The 18,775-nt window shown below is 43.1% G+C and overlaps 1 protein-coding gene and 1 long non-coding RNA gene across 2 annotated transcripts in view; one reads left to right on the top strand and one right to left on the bottom strand.

The window, feature by feature from the left end:
* The window catches only part of LOC118372603 (vasorin), a 184,149-nt gene that overhangs the window by 73,687 nt on the left and 91,687 nt on the right, over window positions 1–18,775 (bottom strand).
* On the top strand, window positions 4,506–5,894 carry LOC127932359 (uncharacterized). The gene is made up of 4 exons (XR_008144935.1): window positions 4,506–4,792; window positions 4,946–4,991; window positions 5,186–5,296; window positions 5,505–5,894. It is a non-coding gene; the product is annotated as an uncharacterized LOC127932359 (long non-coding RNA).

The following is an 18,775-nucleotide window of genomic DNA, read 5'->3' as shown; positions in this document are numbered from 1 at the left end:
ACAGGACCCAGGTGGGTCTGAACAGGACCCAGGTGGGTCTGAACAGGGCCCAGGTGGGTCTGAACAGGGCCCAGGTGGGTCTGAACAGGACCCAGGTGGGTCTGAACAGGACCCAGGTGGGTCTGAACAGGGCCCAGGTGGGTCTGAACAGGACCCAGGTGGGTCTGAACAGGGCCCAGGTGGGTCTGAACAGGACCCAGGTGGGTCTGAACAGGGCCCAGGTGGGTCCCGTTAAGATACAGCAGCATTTCTCCCAGTACTCTGGTAACTACTGAAAGCATCCTGCTGTTTCTGTCCACTGGAGCGAACCACTTAACCTGTCCTGCCTCAGTCAACATTGTACTGTTTCTATTTGTTTTCTATGGACTGTACCACAACAACAGGAAGCCAGGGGTCATCCCAAGGCCATGGTCTATGCCAATAAACAGAGGTTTGTGAATAATCACCACTAATGGTTTGGCCCATTCTACAACTGTATGATTCTACGGATTCTAAGAAGGCTCTCAAGTGTTCTTATTATTCTTTAGAAACGTGATGAAATGACTTTTCAGTACACAGTACTTACAGCACTAACTGTCAACATAGCCCCAAGACCATGTAAGTCCTTTGTATTCCCATGAATAATACATGTTACACTATACTATACAAACAATACAGTGGAACAGCAGTACAGTGCAGTCATCTCAGTAACCTCCTCCACCAGTCAGCTCTTTCTAGCTACTGAGCCTGGGGGAGAGGTCAGAGTACAGTGCAGTCATCTCAGTAACCTTCTCCACCAGTCAGCTCTCTAGCTACTGAGCCTGGGGAGAGGTCAGGAGTACAGTGCAGTCATCTCAGTAACCTTCTCCACCAGTCAGCTCTTTCTAGCTACTGAGCCTGGGGGAGAGGTCAGGAGTACAGTGCAGTCATCTCAGTAACCTTCTCCACCAGTCAGCTCTCTCTAGCTACTGAGCCTGGGGGAGAGGTCAGGAGTACAGTGCAGTCATCTCAGTAACCTCCTCCACCAGTCAGCTCTCTAGCTACTGAGCCTGGGGAGAGGTCAGGAGTACAGTGCAGTCATCTCAGTAACCTCATCCACCAGTCAGCTCTCTCTAGCTACTGAGCCTGGGGGAGAGGTCAGGAGTACAGTGCAGTCATCTCAGTAACCTCATCCACCAGTCGGCTCTCTCTAGCTACTGAGCCTGGGGGAGAGGTCAGGAGTACAGTGCAGTCATCTCAGTAACCTCATCCACCAGTCGGCTCTCTCTAGCTACTGAGCCTGGGGGAGAGGTCAGGAGTACAGTGCAGTCATCTCCGTAACCTCCTCCACCAGTCGGCTCTCTAGCTACTGAGCCTGGGGAGAGGTCAGGAGTACAGTACAGTCATCTCAGTAACCTCCTCCACCAGTCGGCTCTCTCTAGCTACTGAGCCTGGGGGAGAGGTCAGAGTACAGTAAACTGAAGTGTTACTCTTCATTCAAAACGTTCAGATAATGTGAATGTACTGTAATGTGGTTCATAGCCATGTAGTCATGTTATCAGCACAGTGTGAGAGGATTGAGTGGGTGATTATATAAATATAATCTTATCTTCTGGCTCTGGGTCAAATAGAGAGGATGTGTTTCAGGGGTTGTTATACACATGAATAAAGGGAACCTCAAAGGGAACCCTATTATCTTTATAGTGTACTACTTCGTCCTGGGGACCATAGGATTGTGGTCAACATTGGTCTGCTATATAGGGAATAGTGTGCCCTTTGTGACGCTGCCAGTGTGTTACTGCAAGTGTCCAGGGATTGGTGTGGTAGTGTGTATGTGTGGGATAAGGGTGAGAAGGGAAGAGTGTTGTCATATTTTCCTCCTTCGTTCCCTCTTTCCCTCTCTACGGACGGACACGGATCCCCTTTCTCTGGATCTGGCTCAGGGAGGCCGTGGGAAGATTTTCTGTTTAAAAAAGAGGGGGAAAAAGAAAAAAGAAAACAAATTCTAAACATAACTGAAACAACATACAGTCCTCTGGTGAAGACATCCACCACGGCTCTATTATTATCAATGGCCAGAGAGGACGAGCTGGAGTTTGGAGGCCTGTAGACCCCACTGTGTGTGTGTGTGTGTGTGTGTGTGTGTGTGTGTGTGTGTGTGTGTGTGTGTGTGTGTGTGTGTGTGTGTGTGTGTGTGTGTGTGTGTGTGTGTGTGTGTGTGTGTGTGTGTGTGTGTGTGTGTGTGTGTGTGTGTGTGGGTGCGTGCATGCGTGCGTGTGTGTGTGAGAGAGAGAGAGGGAGATAGAGCATTCCCTGTAGAGGGACCTGAGTGTGCATATGGACCAGCCTGCTGTTTCACATTCACCACACTTTAACCCTTTCAACCGGTGTGTTTAGAGGGGAGAGAGATTACAACACAGTGCACGGTGGAGAGTACTGCATGGGAAGCACATCCGTTTGTCTCAGAGGAAATATCTGTTGGAGAACTAGGAGAGGAGAGAGAGAGGGACATACCAGTTAAATAGTGTATTGTATGGAGAGATATAGTCCTGATGTGTAGCTCCCAAGTGTCTTAGGGGGACTATATAATACCCATTGGGGAACTATGGGAAGAGGTGGGAGTGAGAAAGAGAAGGAAAAAAATGAGAGGAAGAAGAAAGGGATGTGGGGGAGAAGATGTGGGGAGGAGAGAGGTAGCTGTTTCCAATTATAATGTAAAATGAGGTAGTAGTTGGGGGAGAGAGAGAGAGGAGGGGAATGAAGGAATGAGACGGATGGTTTGCTTACAGATTTCCCTCCATCCCCACTTCTTTCTCTCTCTCTCTGCTCTCGTGCGCTCTTTTTACCTCCCTTTTTCTCTCTCTCTCTGCTCTCGTGCGCTCTTTTACCTCCCTTTCTCTCCTCTCTCTGCTCTCGTGCTCTCTTTTTACCTCCCTTTTCTCTCTCTCTCTGCTCTCGTGAGCTCTTTTTACCTCCCTTTCTCTCTCTCTCTCTGCTCTCGTGAGCTCTTTTTACCTCCCTTTCTCTCTCTCTCTCTGCTCTCGTGAGCTCTTTTTACCTCCCTTTCTCTCTCTCTCTCTGCTCTCGTGCTCTCTTTTTACCTCCCTTTCTCTCTCTCTCTCTGCTCTCGTGAGCTCTTTTTACCTCCCTTTCTCTCTCTCTCTCTGCTCTCGTGTGCTCTTTTTACCTCCCTTTCTCTCTCTCTCTCTGCTCTCGTGAGCTCTTTTTACGTCCCTTTCTCCCTCTCTTTCTTTATCTCTTTTTCAGCTGGACTCTGTAAAAGAACAAGGGAAGTGAGTGTCAGGAGGAGAGGAGAATAGGAACAGGCAGGCATGGAGACCACTAAACCATCAAACAGTATCCAACACATATTAGAGAGAGAGGGACTGGCATGGAGACTACTGAACCATCAAACAGTATCCAACACATATTAGAGAGAGAGGGACTGGCATGGAGACCACTGAACCATCAAACAGTATCCAACACATATTAGAGAGAGAGGGACTGGCATGGAGACTACTGAACCATCAAACAGTATCCAGCACATATTAGAGAGAGAGGGACTGGCATGGAGACTACTGAACCATCAAACAGGCATATTGGAGACTGGCATGGAGACTACTGAACCATCAAACAGTATCCAACACATATTAGAGAGAGAGGGACTGGCATGGAGACTACTGAACCATCAAACAGTATCCAGCACATATTAGAGAGAGAGGGACTGGCATGGAGACTACTGAACCATCAAACAGTATCCAGCACATATTAGAGAGAGAGGGACTGGCATGGAGACCACTGAACCATCAAACAGTATCCAACACATATTAGAGAGAGAGGGACTGGCATGGAGACTACTGAACCATCAAACAGTATCCAACACATATTAGAGAGAGAGGGACTGGCACGGAGACTACTGAACCATCAAACAGTATCCAACACAGAAAAAGGAAAGAGGGACACATGGGATTGTTCTGAGTAATAATTCTATATGGACTTTTCAGAGAATAGTTGTGTACGTTGGAGGGGTCAACTTTTGGGAGGGGGCACAAAGGGAGAGATTGATAGAGAGAGGTATTAAGAGAAAGCGAGTGAAATCTGGCCCTGCAGGCCCCTGTGTAAACACCAGGCTGGTGCGTGAGCGTGTGCGGGGGCGCGGGGGGTGGGGGGGTGGAAGGAGGGGTGGGATGAGGGGGAGGGTAGAGGAAGGTTATAAAGTTGGACACCCTTCACATAGGCTGTCTCTCTTTCTGTCACACACACACACACACACACACACACACACACACACACACACACACACACACACACACACACACACACACACACACACACACACACACACACACACACACACACACACACACACACATACTGGATGGCTCAATACTTCACTCAGTTGGCCACACAGACACATGCCGGGTCCAGAATTTAAACCATCCCCTTACACACACAAACACACACATCACAAATACAAAGCTCTGCACCTAAATACACATACAGCCAGCCAAGTGTAACAGAGACAGCCTGCCACAACCCACCTTACACACACACACACACACACACACACACACACACACACACACACACACACACACACACACACACACACACACACACACACACACACACACACACACACACACACACACACACACACACACACACACACTCACCACACACATGCACACATACATTGCCGGAATGATCCAGCTTTGTTGCATTGCTCGGCAAAAATGCTCTGTTCCTTCTCCCCTGTCTCTCGTCCACATTGATACAAATCATAAATTGATAAGGTACTAAGATGTAGAATGTCTCCATCAAATCCAATAAGGTATTTAAACTTTTTTTATTTTGACCTATTCGTAGACAAATGTTCAATGATGTATGAAGTTGGAGTTGTTCTTCATCAACTGGTAATACATACATAATGAAGTAGGTTAGTAGGTTAAATATTTCACTTTTAATTCCAATGCTTTTTTTCAAGATACAACAGTGTCATCTTTGGCAGGATAGATGGATTTTCAAGGAAGGTAAGTATATTATTTTGTATACATTTTGCATATTTCCCATCACCTAATGAACTACCACAATACCAGTCTGGTGTTCAGCTTTCTGTGTTGTATTGACGTCTCCTGAAAATGACATCTGCTGCTTTAGAATGAACAGTCATATCTCAGTTATTGTTTTCATATCAGCAAAAATAATCTATTTCCTGTACTTTCAGAGTGGGAGCTGATCAAGGGGTCGAAAATGTAGATATTGCCAGATGTATGTTCACTGTCCGAGGAACAGGCCGTGGAAGCTTAATTGCTGGGTAACGTGTCCATAACCAGAGGTATTTCAACTGTTCTGTTTCTCTCTTCCTCTCTGTCTTGTTGTACATGGAACCAGTTTCACATCCATTCATTAAAAAACCATTAAGATGTCAGCTGCTCATTTGAAGATTTCCACCACATAAACACTCAGCAGTTTTCACTGGACTATCAAGCCCCTGTTGCTGCCAAATGTGTCGTTACTAATACAGATGTGTTTCTTTTGACCAGATTCAGTATGTGGAGGACCTGCTTTATCAGGAGAATCATCTGGAATCTGGAAACACTGGCAATGGGGTCACTGTTCCTGACATCCCATATGCCCCCTGTCTACTGGGAATCTTGATGTGCTGCAACGTCAAGTGAACCCAACCCCTGGACATATACAGCTCTGGAGAAAATGAAGAGACCACTGCAAAATGATCCGTTTCTCTGGTTTTACTATTTATAGCTCTCTGTTTGGGTCCACATTTCACAGTGGGTGCGAGACACTGTGGCTTGTAGGCCTCTCCAGGTCTCACACCCACTGTGACATTTGGTTGTTCCTGGAAGAAAACTGGCTTCCTTCTGCTCTGACAATGTTCCCCAACTCTGAGGATTGGTTTCTCCAGCAGGACAATGTTCCCCAACTCTGAGGATTGGTTTTCCAGCAGGACAATGTTCCCCAACTCTGAGGATTGGTTTCTCCAGCAGGACAATGTTCCCCAACTCTGAGGATTGGTTTTTCCAGCAGGACAATGCTTCATGCCACACAGCCAGGTTTCTCAAGGTGTGGATTGGAGGACAATGTTCCCCACCAGATTGGTTTTCAAGGACCTCTGAGGATTGGTTTTTCATGGACAGCCCAATTGGTTTCTCCAGCAGGACCTGAACCCCATTGGTTTTTGAGGAAATGTTCCCCCCCAGATTGGTTTTCAAGATGTTCCCCTGAGGATTGGTTTCTCAGCAGGACAATGTTCCCCAACTCTGAGGATTGGTTTTCCAGCAGGACAATGTTCCCCAACTCCTGTTTCCCCATTGAAAACCTGAGGATTGGTTTTCTGGAATGTTTTCCAGAGGACAATGATGGATGGTCCACAAGCCATTGGTTTCAAACAAAGCCGAGCTGGTTGGATGGAGGACCACCAGGAGAGTCATGGAAAGTCACCCAGACATCAATGTGATCAAGACTGGTCATGGACAGCCCAAGACACATGAAACCTGTGATTGAAAATTAGGGTTATTCCACCAAATATTGATTTCTGAACTCGCCTAGGAAACTGGCATAAAGTCACCCAACATCAATGTGAAAGTTAAAACATTAGTATTGTGTTGTTTAAAATGAATTGAACTCATTTGATTTCTGCATTATTCAAGTTAAAACATTAGTGTGGTGTTGTTTAAAATGAATGTGAACTCATTTCCTCACTGCATCTTTTTTATATTTTGACCAATTGTCAGTTTCTGCAAATAAATGCTCAAAATGACAATATTTTTACTTGGAATTTGGGAGAAATGTTGTCAGTAGTTTATAGAATAAAACAAACATTTTAATTTTACCCAAACACATACCTATAAATAGTAACACATACCTATAAATGTACATGCATGCTCTTCAATTAGTTATGAGTCTCCAGCCTTTTTAGGTGCAGTCCTCCCACACTATGTAGGATATTGTTTTAAGGGGGGGGGTGAAAGGATAGCAGGCCCTGCTGTCAAAGTGAGAGAGTAGGCTATTCTGGATAGAGCAGGTGCTTTTGTGTAGTCTATTTCTTGTGAGGTTTTCTGTCCTCGGATGCAGAGAGCTGTGAAAGCCTGTCTGCAGATGAAGAGGTCGAAGGGCAGCGGTTCTCAGTCCTGGTCCTCGGGACTCAAAGGGGGGGCACATTGTTGTTTTTGCCTCAGCACTACACGTCTGTATATATGAATTACAAATCAGCCTTAACTTAAATCACATTTCTAGTCTGTTGCATAGTTACAATGTGTAATCATTGATGTCCCAGGAGCAGGAGTGGTAAACACTGTTGAAGTGTATAATTGTAATACATACATGCAGACACAGCATCATTCAAATAATGGAGTTTGATACAGCTGGTATTGGATATGACTGAAAAATAATGTCTCACAGAGATTTATACCTGAACCGCACCTTCATTTGTCAAGGAAGAGAACATGATCAGTGAATATATTCAATGTACAGGCTGGGGATCTCATGTGTGGTAATAACTACAGTACATGATCAGTGAATTTATTCAATGTACAGGCTGGGGATCTCATGTGTGGTAATAACTACAGTACATGATCAGTGAATTTATTCAATGTACAGGCTACAATGTGGGGATCTCATGCATGGTAATAACTACAGTACATGATCAGTGAATTTATTCAATGTACAGGCTACAATGTGGGGGATCTCACGTGTGGTAATAACTACAGTACATGATCAGTGAATATATTCAATGTACAGGCTACAATGTGGGGATCTCATGCATGGTAATAACTACAGTACATGATCAGTGAATATATTAAATGTACAGGCTACAATGTGGGGATCTCATGCATGGTGATAACTACAGTACATGATCAGTGAATATATTAAATGTACAGGCTACAATGTGGGGATCTCATGCATGGTGATAACTACAGTACATGATCAGTGAATATATTAAATGTACAGGCTACAATGTGGGGATCTCATGCATGGTGATAACTACAGTACATGATCAGTGAATATATTAAATGTACAGGCTACAATGTGGGGATCTCATGCATGGTGATAACTACAGTACATGATCAGTGAATATATTAAATGTACAGGCTACAATGTGGGGATCTCATGCATGGTGATAACTACAGTACATGATCAGTGAATATATTCAATGTACAGGCTACAATGTGGGGATCTCATGCATGGTGATAACTACAGTACATGATCAGTGAATATATTCAATGTACAGGCTACAATGTGGGGATCTCATGCGTGGTGATAACTACAGTATAGGTATATGTACACATTAAAGTTATTATATTCTACTCAATCCATAGGCTTCATTAATGCCATCCAGACTTGAAGTCCATATAACAACTATGATAGCTGAGGTTCATAGATAGGTCCTAAACTAACATTCATACCAAAAGTATAAGGGTCCATACACAGATCGGCTGCATACTGTAGCTAGCTACACATCCATAGGCATACAGTTATTTTTATCCTCCACTACACAATAAGCAAATAAATAGTTAGCTTGCTGTGTTACTTCAGCTGTATTGCAAGGCAAATATAAGCAATTGTACATTCATTTTGCAGTAAATTATTCAGCTAGATAGATTCTTTACATCCACTGTTTCCCATGACGACAGCCTGGTTTGCTGCTTTTCTCAGGAGTCCCTAAAACATTAAACAACACAAATTACAAAGTCATACTCATGTCATAACACTAGCTAGCTAGCTGGCTAATGTTAGCTAGTCAGCTAACATGCTAAATAGCGATTTTTGTAAATTAACGTTATGACCAAAAATATGCACAATCATTTTGTCTCTAAATTAACTAACATATTCCTCTCAATTGCTCTTTTGCTTGACTCGTTATGACGTTATAACTACTTACATTAGCTTCCTCTGGAGGAATGAAGCTGTGACGCCGGGTCTCTCTAAATCCCGCGGTGTAAAGCTCGCACCTTTTAAAGGAGGAACCACTGTACAGTACCAGTCAAACGTTTGGACACACCTACTCAATCAATAGTTTTTATTTATTTTTACTATTTTCTACAGTACATTGTAGACTAAAAGTGAAGACATCAAAACTATGAAATAACATGTAGTAACCAAAAATGGCTAAATAAAATATATTTTAGATTTTAGAAAGCTGTGGTAGCCATGCCGGTTAAGTGTGCCTTGACTTCTAAATAAATCACAGACAGTGTCACCAGCAATGCACCCCACACCATCACACCTCCTCCTCCATGCTTCACTGGGGGAACCACACATGCAGAAATCATCCGTTCACCTATTCTGCGTCTCATAAAGACATGGTGGTTGGAACCAAAATCTCAGATTTGGACTCATCCAACCGAAGCAAGTCTCCTCTTCTTATTATCCTTTAGTAGTGGTTTCATTGCAGCAATTAGACCATGAAGGCCTGATTCACCCTGTCTCCTCTGAACAGTTGATGTTTGAGGTGTGTCTGTTACTTGAACTCTGTGATGTATTTATTTGGGCTGCAATTTCTGAGGCTGGTAACTCTAATGAACTTATCCTCTGCAGCAGAGGTAACTCTGGGTCTTCCTTTCCTGTGGCGGTCCTCATGAGAGCCTGTTTCATCATAGCGCTTGATGGTTTTTGCGACTGCACTTGAAGAAACATTCAAAGTTCTTGACATTTTCTGCATTGACTGACCTTCATGTCTTAAAGTAATTAATGATCTGTCATTTCTCTTTGCTTATTTGAGCTGTTCTTGCCATAATATGGACTTGGTCTTTTACAAAATAGGGCTATCTTCTATTTACCACCCATACCTTGTCACAACACAACTAACGCTCAAACGCATTCAGAAGGAAAGAAATTCCACAAATTAACTTTTAAGAAGGCACACCTGTTAATTGGGTGGCTATTATGAAGGATCTCAAATATAAAATATATTTAGATTTGTTTAACACTTGTTTGGTTAATAAATTATTCCATATGTGTTATTTCATAGTTTTGATGTCTTCACTATTATTCTACAATGTTGAAAATAGTAAAAATAAAGAAAAACCCTTGAATGAGTATGTGTGTCCAAGCTTTTGACTGGTACTGTACGTGCGCACGCACACACACACACAGCGACCATGGATGAGGGGATTTCCAGCCCACTCTGCACCACAGCTCTAAGACTGCGCCCGGCGAGCTGCCGATCTGACGCACACTGATGACCTCATCGAAAGGGGAGCGACTATCAAAACAAACCGCACGCGCTCCGGAAACACACTGAGAAGGACACACACACACATACGGACACACAGACAGACACACAGGCACACACACATATGGACAAACAGATAGACACACAGACACACACACGTCTGTGAGACAAAGGCTTCAGACTACGCATGGGCTAAGCACACTCAGTACACTGTTCACACAGCCAATCAGTAATAACGGTGTCATGGTGCTTATTCTAGGAAACAGCAGTGTACAGCACACCAAAAAGGTTGTGCATTAGCTTTTGGTGAGGATATGAGGGAGAGGAGGATGACTGAAAGATGAAGATCCCTAGCAGAGAAATGTCACGAGACCCCCTCCTTGTATCTTCAACATTCCCCCTCTCTAGAACATTCCAACATTCTAACTTTCCCAGGTCAGTTAAGGGAATTGCGACTAGCGAAACAGGGAACGTCAGTACGTCAAGGAGTTATTAGCAAGTTGGGATCGGGAGGGAAGTAGTTTCTCCTGTTGCCTTTTAGGAATAATTACAGTTTTACTGCTGGGTCTGACAAGTGATTCTTAAATTCTTACGCTCTCCTCAGCATGAGAGAGTTAATAAATGATGGGGCTGTGTTGTAAGGTTGGGGAATAGGGATAATAAGGGGAATGGAGACAATAAGGGAATAGGGACAATAAATGGAATAGGGACAATAAGGGGAATAGGGACAATAGGGGAATAGGGATAATAAGGGAATGGGGATAATAAGGGAATGGAGACAATAAGGGAATAGTGACAATAAGGGGAATAGGGACAATAAGGGAATAGGGACAATAAGGGAATAGGGACAATAAGGGGAATAGGGATAATAAGGGGAATAGGGACAATAAAGGGAATAGGGACAATAAGGGGAATAGGGACAATAAGGGGATTAGGGACAATAAGGGAATATGGATAATAAGGGGGAATAGGGATAATAAGGGGAATAGGGACAATAAGGGAATAGGGATAATAAGGGAATAGGGACAATAAGGGAATAGGGACAATAGGGAATAGGGATAATAATGGGAATAGGGACAATAAGGGAATAGGGACAATAAGGGGAACAATAAGGGGAATAGGGACAATAAGGGAATGGGGACAATAAGGGGATTAGGGACAATAAGGGAATAGGGATAATAAGGGAATAGGGACAATAAGTGGATTAGGGACAATAAGGGAATGGGGATAATAAGGGAATGGGGACAATAAGGGAATAGGGACAATACGGGGAATAGGGACAATAAGGGGAATAGGGACAATAAGGGGCAATGAGACAATAAGGGGAATAGGGATAATAAGGGGAATATGGACAATAAGGGGAATGGAGACAATAAGGGGAATAGGGACAATAAGGGGAATAGGGACAATAAGGGAATGGGGACAATGGGGAATGGGGACAATAAGGGGAATATGGACAATAAGGGGAATAGGGACAATAAGGAGAATAGGGATCATAAGGGGCAATGAGACAATAAGGGGAATAGGGATAATAAGGGGAATATGGACAATAAGGGGAATGGGGACAATAAGGGGAATGGGGACAATAAGGGGAATATGGACAATAAGGGGAATGGGGACAATAAGGGGAATGGGGACAATAAGGGAATATGGACAATAAGGGGAATGGGGACAATAAGGGAATGGGGACAATAAGGGGAATATGGACAATAAGGGAATAGGGACAATAAGGGAATAGGGACAATAAGGGAATATGGACAATAAGGGGAATGGGGACAATAAGGGGAATGGGGACAATAAGGGGAATATGGACAATAAGGGGAATAGGGACAATAAGGAGAATAGGGACCATAAGGGGCAATGAGACAATAAGAGGAACAGGGATAATAAGGGGAATATGGACAATAAGGGGAATGGGGACAATAAGGGGAATGGGGACAATAAGGGGAATAGGGACAATAAGGGGAATAGGGACAATAAGGGAATATGGACAATAAGGGAATGGGGACAATAAGGGGAATGGGGACAATAAGGGAATATGGACAATAAGGGAATAGGGACAATAAGGAGAATAGGGACCATAAGGGGCAATGAGACAATAAGAGGAATAGGGATAATAAGGGGAATATGGACAATAAGGGGATGGGGACAATAAGGGGAATATGGACAATAAGGGGAATAGGGACAATAAGGGGAATAGGGACCATAAGGGGCAATGAGACAATAAGGGGAATAGGGATAATAAGGGGAATAGGGACAATAAAGGGAATAAGGGACAATAAGGGGAATAGGTACAATAAGGGAATAGGGATAATAAGGGGAATATGGACAATAAGGGGAATAGGGACAATAAGGGGAATGGGGACAATAAGGGGAATGGGGACAATAAGGGGCAATGAGACAATAAGGGGAATAAGGACAATAAGGGGATTAGGAACAATAAGGGAATGGGGACAATAAGGGGAATGGGGACAATAAGGGGCAATGAGACAATAAGGGGAATAGGGATAATAAGGGGAATATGGACAATAAGGGGAATAGGGACAATAAGGGAATAGGGACCATAAGGGGCAATGAGACAATAAGGGGAATAGGGATAATAAGGAAATAGGGACAATAAGGGGAATAGGGACAATAAGGGGAATAGGGACAATAGGGGAATAGGGACAATAAGGGGAATAGGGATAATAAGGGGAATAGGGACAATAAGGGGAATATGGACAATAAGGGGAATAGGGACAATAAGGGGAATATGGACAATAAGGGCAATAGGGACAATAAGGGGAATAGGGACAATAAGGGGAATAGGGACAATAAGGGGAATAGGGACAATAGGGGAATAGGGATAATAAGGGGAATAGGGACAATAATGGGAATAGGGATAATAAGGGGAATAGGGACAATAAGGGGAATATGGATAATAAGGGGAATAGGGACAATAAGGGGAATAGGGACAATAAGGGGAATAGGGACAATAAGGGGAATAGGGACAATAAGGGGAATAGGGACAATAAGGGGAATAGGGACAATAGGGGAATAGGGACAATAAGGGGAATAGGGATAATAAGGGGAATAGGGACAATAAGGGGAATAGGGATAATAAGGGGAATAGGGACAATAAGGGGAATAGGGAGGAGATGTATGGAGTGGGAACAGAGGAGGATAGTGGGAAGGAAGGTTGGAGGTTGTTCATCATAGTTCCTCTACTCTACTAACTCCACTTCAGGAGGGAGTCTGAACTGCTAGAAGCCGAAGGGTGGAGAATGAAAGAGAACAAGAAAGAAGAGAGCGAGAAAGAGAGAGAGAAAGAGGAGACAGAGACAGATAAAGAAGAAACAGAGAGAAGAAGGGTTCTCATTAAAACTCTCTCCTGACCTCTCTATGGGGCTTCTGGCCTTAGTATGAGAGGATGGATTGAGGGAAAGAAAGAGAGAGAGAGGTGGAGAGAAAAGGGCCAGTTGCTTTCCTGACGTCATGAAAGTCACTCATCTGTGATGAAGAGTGGTGGGATTAGAAAATGAAAAATCTCCCTCTTCTCTTTTCGTTTCACATTTGGCCGTTCCGCTTTATTTCCTCCCATTCTCTCTCTCTTTCCTTCGTTCATTTCTCATATTTTATGAGCCAGTGCTCTTTGGAAATCTTGCTCAGCATTTGTGTCTGAATCTCTCAACTCACTTTGGCACAACTCTGTTTTTCCACACTAATTGCACACAAATAGCTGCTAAAATGAGCAATGAGGCCCCAGCGTGGGTCCACCCTTGACACAAAATGGCTGATGTTGATTGGCTCTGGCCTCCTTTGGTTTTACTCAACCCTTCTGTGCACCTCAACTTGGGCCAGAAGTTTATATTGGCCAGGAAAAGTTTTACACAACTCCAGGCCCTAGTTGTGATTTGTCTTTGTCTGGTAATGTAGCCTGGAAAAACTCATAGTGTAACTCAATATTCCATTTGCTGTTAGAGTTGACTGGCCTACTCTAACAAACCTAGCACCCATCACAAACAACTACGGTATAATTAAAAACAACAACACTGAAATTACCATACAGCATCAACATAGTTATTATTTGAGGCCTGTTATATTTAGGCCAATGGTTTTACAGTACATTGAGAACCATGTCTGCTCTGTGAAAGCTATTATAGATTGCAACCATTACCAGGCCATTGTCAACATCCTCGGGACACTAAGGAAAGAGATTCAACTAGTCTGGTCCCAGATCTGTTCGTGATGTCTTGCCAACTCCTATGGTCATTGAAAAGACAGCAGAAACAGGTCAACATACTCAGGACACTAAGCACAGAGTAGCTATGGACACAAATATATACCACTAGTTGAGGGCTCATCCAGGTTCTGCACTCACACATCGTCTGTTGTGTTTGTTGACCTTGACTCTGAGAGAGAAAAACAGAGTAAGATAAATAGTAGGATAGAAGGTAGGGTATTGTGTATAGAGAGAGAGAGAGAGAGGGAGAGGGAGAGGGAGGGAGAGGAGAAAGAGAGAGAGAGAGAGAGAGAGAGAGAGAGAGAGAGAGGGAGAGAGAGAGGGAGAGAGAGAGAGAGAGAGAGAGAGGAGAGAGAGAGAGGAGAGGGAGAGAGAGAGAGAGAGAGAGAGAGAGAGAGAGAGAGAGGGAGAGGGGAGAGGGAGAGGGAGAAAGAGAGAGGGAGAGAGGGAGAGAGAGAGAGGGAGAGGGAGAGAGAGAGAGGAGAGGGAGAGGGAGAGGAGAGAGAGAGAGAGAGAGGAGAGGGAGAGAGAGAGAGAGAGAGAGAGAGAGAGAGAGAGGGAGAGGGAGAGAGAGAGAGAGAGAGAGGGAGAGAGGGAGAGGGTTGTGAGAGGGAGAGGAGAGAGGGAGAGGAGAGAGAGAGAGGGAGAGAGAGGAGAGAGGGAGAGAGAGGAGAGAGAGAGGAGAGAGGGAGAGAGGGAGAGAGAGAGAGAGTTTTCGGAGAGGTTGAGAGAGAGTTGAGAGAGTTTTTCTGTTGTGAGAGAGAGAGAGAGAGAGAGTTTTTCTGTTGTGGAGAGTTTTTCTGTTGTGTTGTTGTTCTTCTGTGTGTGTTTTGTTTTTCTGTTGTGTTGTTGTTTTTCTGTTGTGTTGTTGTTTTCTGTTGTGTTGTTGTTTTTCTGTTGTGTTGTTGTTTTTCTGTTGTGTTGTTGTTTTTCTGTTGTGTTGTTGTTTTTCTGTTGTGTTGTTGTTTTTCTGTTGTGTTGTTGTTTTTCTGTTGTGTTGTAGTTTTTCTGTTGTGTTGTTGTTTTCTGTTGTCTTTGTAGTTTTCTGTTGTGCTGTAGTTTTTCTGTTAATGTTGTAGTTATTTTTGTGTTTAACTTGTTTTTCTGTTGTATCATCTTTTTTTTCTCTTGTATAAATGTGGATATTTTTACGTGTGTCCCATTTGATATTTTTTCTGTTGACAGTTGTTTTAGAGTCTTCAGAACTGTGTAGTTTATTTTCAACAAAGAACATCTTTCTCACTTAAATGTAGGACATGTTATACATGTCCCATTTCAGCTCCTTTTAATATTAATATTTCAGAGTCTTGTAAACACCCAGACAGTACATTTCAGAATTTCATGGAACTGTCATTCAGTTTATTTTCAACAAAAGAACATTTCCACCTGTTGTGTGGATGGCGTGTTTTATGTTGTGTCCCATTTTTTCTGTTGTGTTGTTGTTCTTCTCTTGTACAGACACAGACTGTTGTTTTTCTGTTGTGTTGTAGTTTTTCTGTTGTGTTGTTGTTTTTCTGTTGTGTTGTAGTTTTTCTGTTGTTCTTCTGTTGTTGTTTTTCATGTTGTTTTTCTGTTGTGTTGTTGTTTTCTGTTCAACCTCCATGTAGTTTTTCTGTTCAACCTCCATGTAGTTTTTCTGTTCAACCTCCATGTAGTTTTTCTGTTCAACCTCCATGTAACCTTCTGTCATGTACCTTGTTTTTCTGTTGTGTTGTTCCATTTTCTGTTGTGTTGTTGTTCTTCTGTTATGTTCTGTTTTTCTGTTGTTCTTCTGTTCAACCTGTTGTTTTTCTCTGTTCTTCTGTTGTCTGTTGTTTCTACCTGTTGTCCATTTTTCTGTTGTGTTGTATTTTCTGTCATCTACCTGTAACCTCTTGTCATCTACCTTCATATGTTGTCTGTTGTTTTTCTGTTGTGTTGTTGTTTTCTGTTGTGTTCATCTACCTTATTTTCTCTGTCATGTACCTTTTTCTCTGTCATCAACCTCCATATTGTTTTTCTGTTGTCATCTGTTGTTATAACCTCTGTGTCATTGTTTTCCTATAACCTCTCTGTTTTTCAACCTGTGTTAAGTTCTTCTGTCATCTACCTGTTGTTGTTTTCTGTCATGTGTTGTTATTCTTCTCTGTCATGTAACCTTCATATAACCCTCTGTCAACCTCCATGTTCTTCATCAACCTCCATATAACCTTTTCTCAACCTCCATGTAGTTTTTCTCTGTCATGTTGTTTTCCTGTTGTGTTCACCTTTTTCTGTAATCAACCTTATAACCTTTGTCATCAACCTCCATATAACCTCTCTGTCATCAACCTGTTATAACCTCTCTGTCATCAACCTCCATATAATCTGTCATCAACCTCCATATAACCTCTCTAAAACACTCCATATAACCTCTCTGTCATCAACCTCCATATAACTGTCATTCATTTATTTTCCATGTAACATCTTTCAAATGTGGATGGCATTTTATACGTGTGTCTGTCATTTGCATTAACCTTTTGTCATTGTATAACCTCTTGTCATCAGTCTCCATATAACCTCTCTGTCAGATACTCCATACAACCTCTCTGTCATCAAACTCCATATAACCCTCTGTCATCAAACTCCATATAATGTCTGTATAATTATGAACTCTGTCATCAAACCATATAACCTCTCTGTCATCAAACCTCCATATAACCTCTCTGTCATCAAACTCCATATAACCTCTCTGTCATCAACCTCCATATAACCTCTCTGTCATCAAACTCCATATAACCTCTCTGTCATCAACCTCCATATAACCTCTCTGTCATCAACCTCCATATAACCTCTCTGTCATCAACCTCCATATAACCTCTCTGTCATCAACCTCCATATAACCTCTCTGTCATCAACCTCCATATAACCTCTCTGTCATCAAACTCCATATAACCTCTCTGTCATCTACCTCCATATAACCTCTCTGTCATCAACCTCCATATAACCTCTCTGTCATCAACCTCCATATAACCTCTCTGTCATCAACCTCCATATAACCTCTCTGTCATCAACCTCCATATACCTCCTCTCTGTCATCTAACTCCATATAACCTCTCTGTCATCAACCTCCATATAACCTCTCTGTCATCTACCTCCATATAACCTCTCTGTCATCAACCTCCATATAACCTCTCTGTCATCAACCTCCATATAACCTCTCTGTCATCAACCTCCATATAACCTCTCTGTCATCAACCTCCATATAACCTCTCTGTCATCAACCTCCATATAACCTCTCTGTCATCAACCTCCATATAACCTCTCTGTCATCAACCTCCATATAACCTCTCTGTCATCAACCTCCATATAACCTCTCTGTCATCAACCTCCATATAACCTCTCTGTCATCAACCTCCATATAACCTCTCTGTCATCTACCTCCATATAACCTCTCTGTCATCTACATCCATATAACCTCTCTGTCATCAACCTCATGCATAGTGAATGTACATGGAATGCACACAAGTCAACAGATCAGTTTGAGTGGCATTATATTCTCTGCAATGCTTCTGTGTGACTTCAATCCATTGTGTATTCTGTGCCTTCCTTGCTTTTTACAGTTAGCAGAGTACAGTCTCTGCCTGTCTGCACCAGACCAGTGTAACAGCACCTCCACATACCTCTTCAATCTCCTCATAGTGAAATGACTGTGTGTATACTGTATGCAGGGCTCCTGAGTGGCGCAGCGTACTAAGGCACTGCATCTCAATGCTAGAAGTGTCACTACAGACCCTGGTTTGATTCCAGGCTGTATCACAACTGGCTGTGATTGGCAGTCCCATAGGGCGGGGAACAGTTGTCCAGGTTAGGGGTAGGCTGAGGTCGGCCGTCGTTGTCAATTAGCATTTCTTCTCAACTGACTTGCCTAGGTAAATAAAAAATAAATGCATTGTGTATTATTTGCCATGATTTGTTGGGCTACAGTCTGAGTTTTAAACCAGTGGAGCAGCTAGTCTGGTAATGGCAGATGATGTGTCTATTGTCCGGGCGAAGCCCTGACGTTGGGGTCTGTCCTTTTAGTCTTGTTGTGTGTGTTGTTTTAGTCTTTCACTGTCCCAAATGATGTGCTAATCTTACTGCAACACTACTAAAGACACCAGCGTGTTATGTTGCTTCACACACACATTCTTGTGCACACACACACACACACACACACACACACACACACACACACACACACACACACACACACACACACACACACACACACACACACACACACACACACACACACACACATCACACGCAAGTGAAAGTGTGCAAACACACACAAAATAATAAATGCAACACACACACACACACACACACACACACACACACACACACACACACACACACACACACACACACACACACACACACATCACACGCAAGTGAAA

The sequence above is a fragment of the Oncorhynchus keta genome, chromosome 10 (genome assembly GCF_023373465.1).
Source record: "Oncorhynchus keta strain PuntledgeMale-10-30-2019 chromosome 10, Oket_V2, whole genome shotgun sequence".
NCBI lineage: Eukaryota > Metazoa > Chordata > Actinopteri > Salmoniformes > Salmonidae > Oncorhynchus > Oncorhynchus keta.
This window is presented reverse-complemented; position numbering and strand designations above follow the sequence as displayed.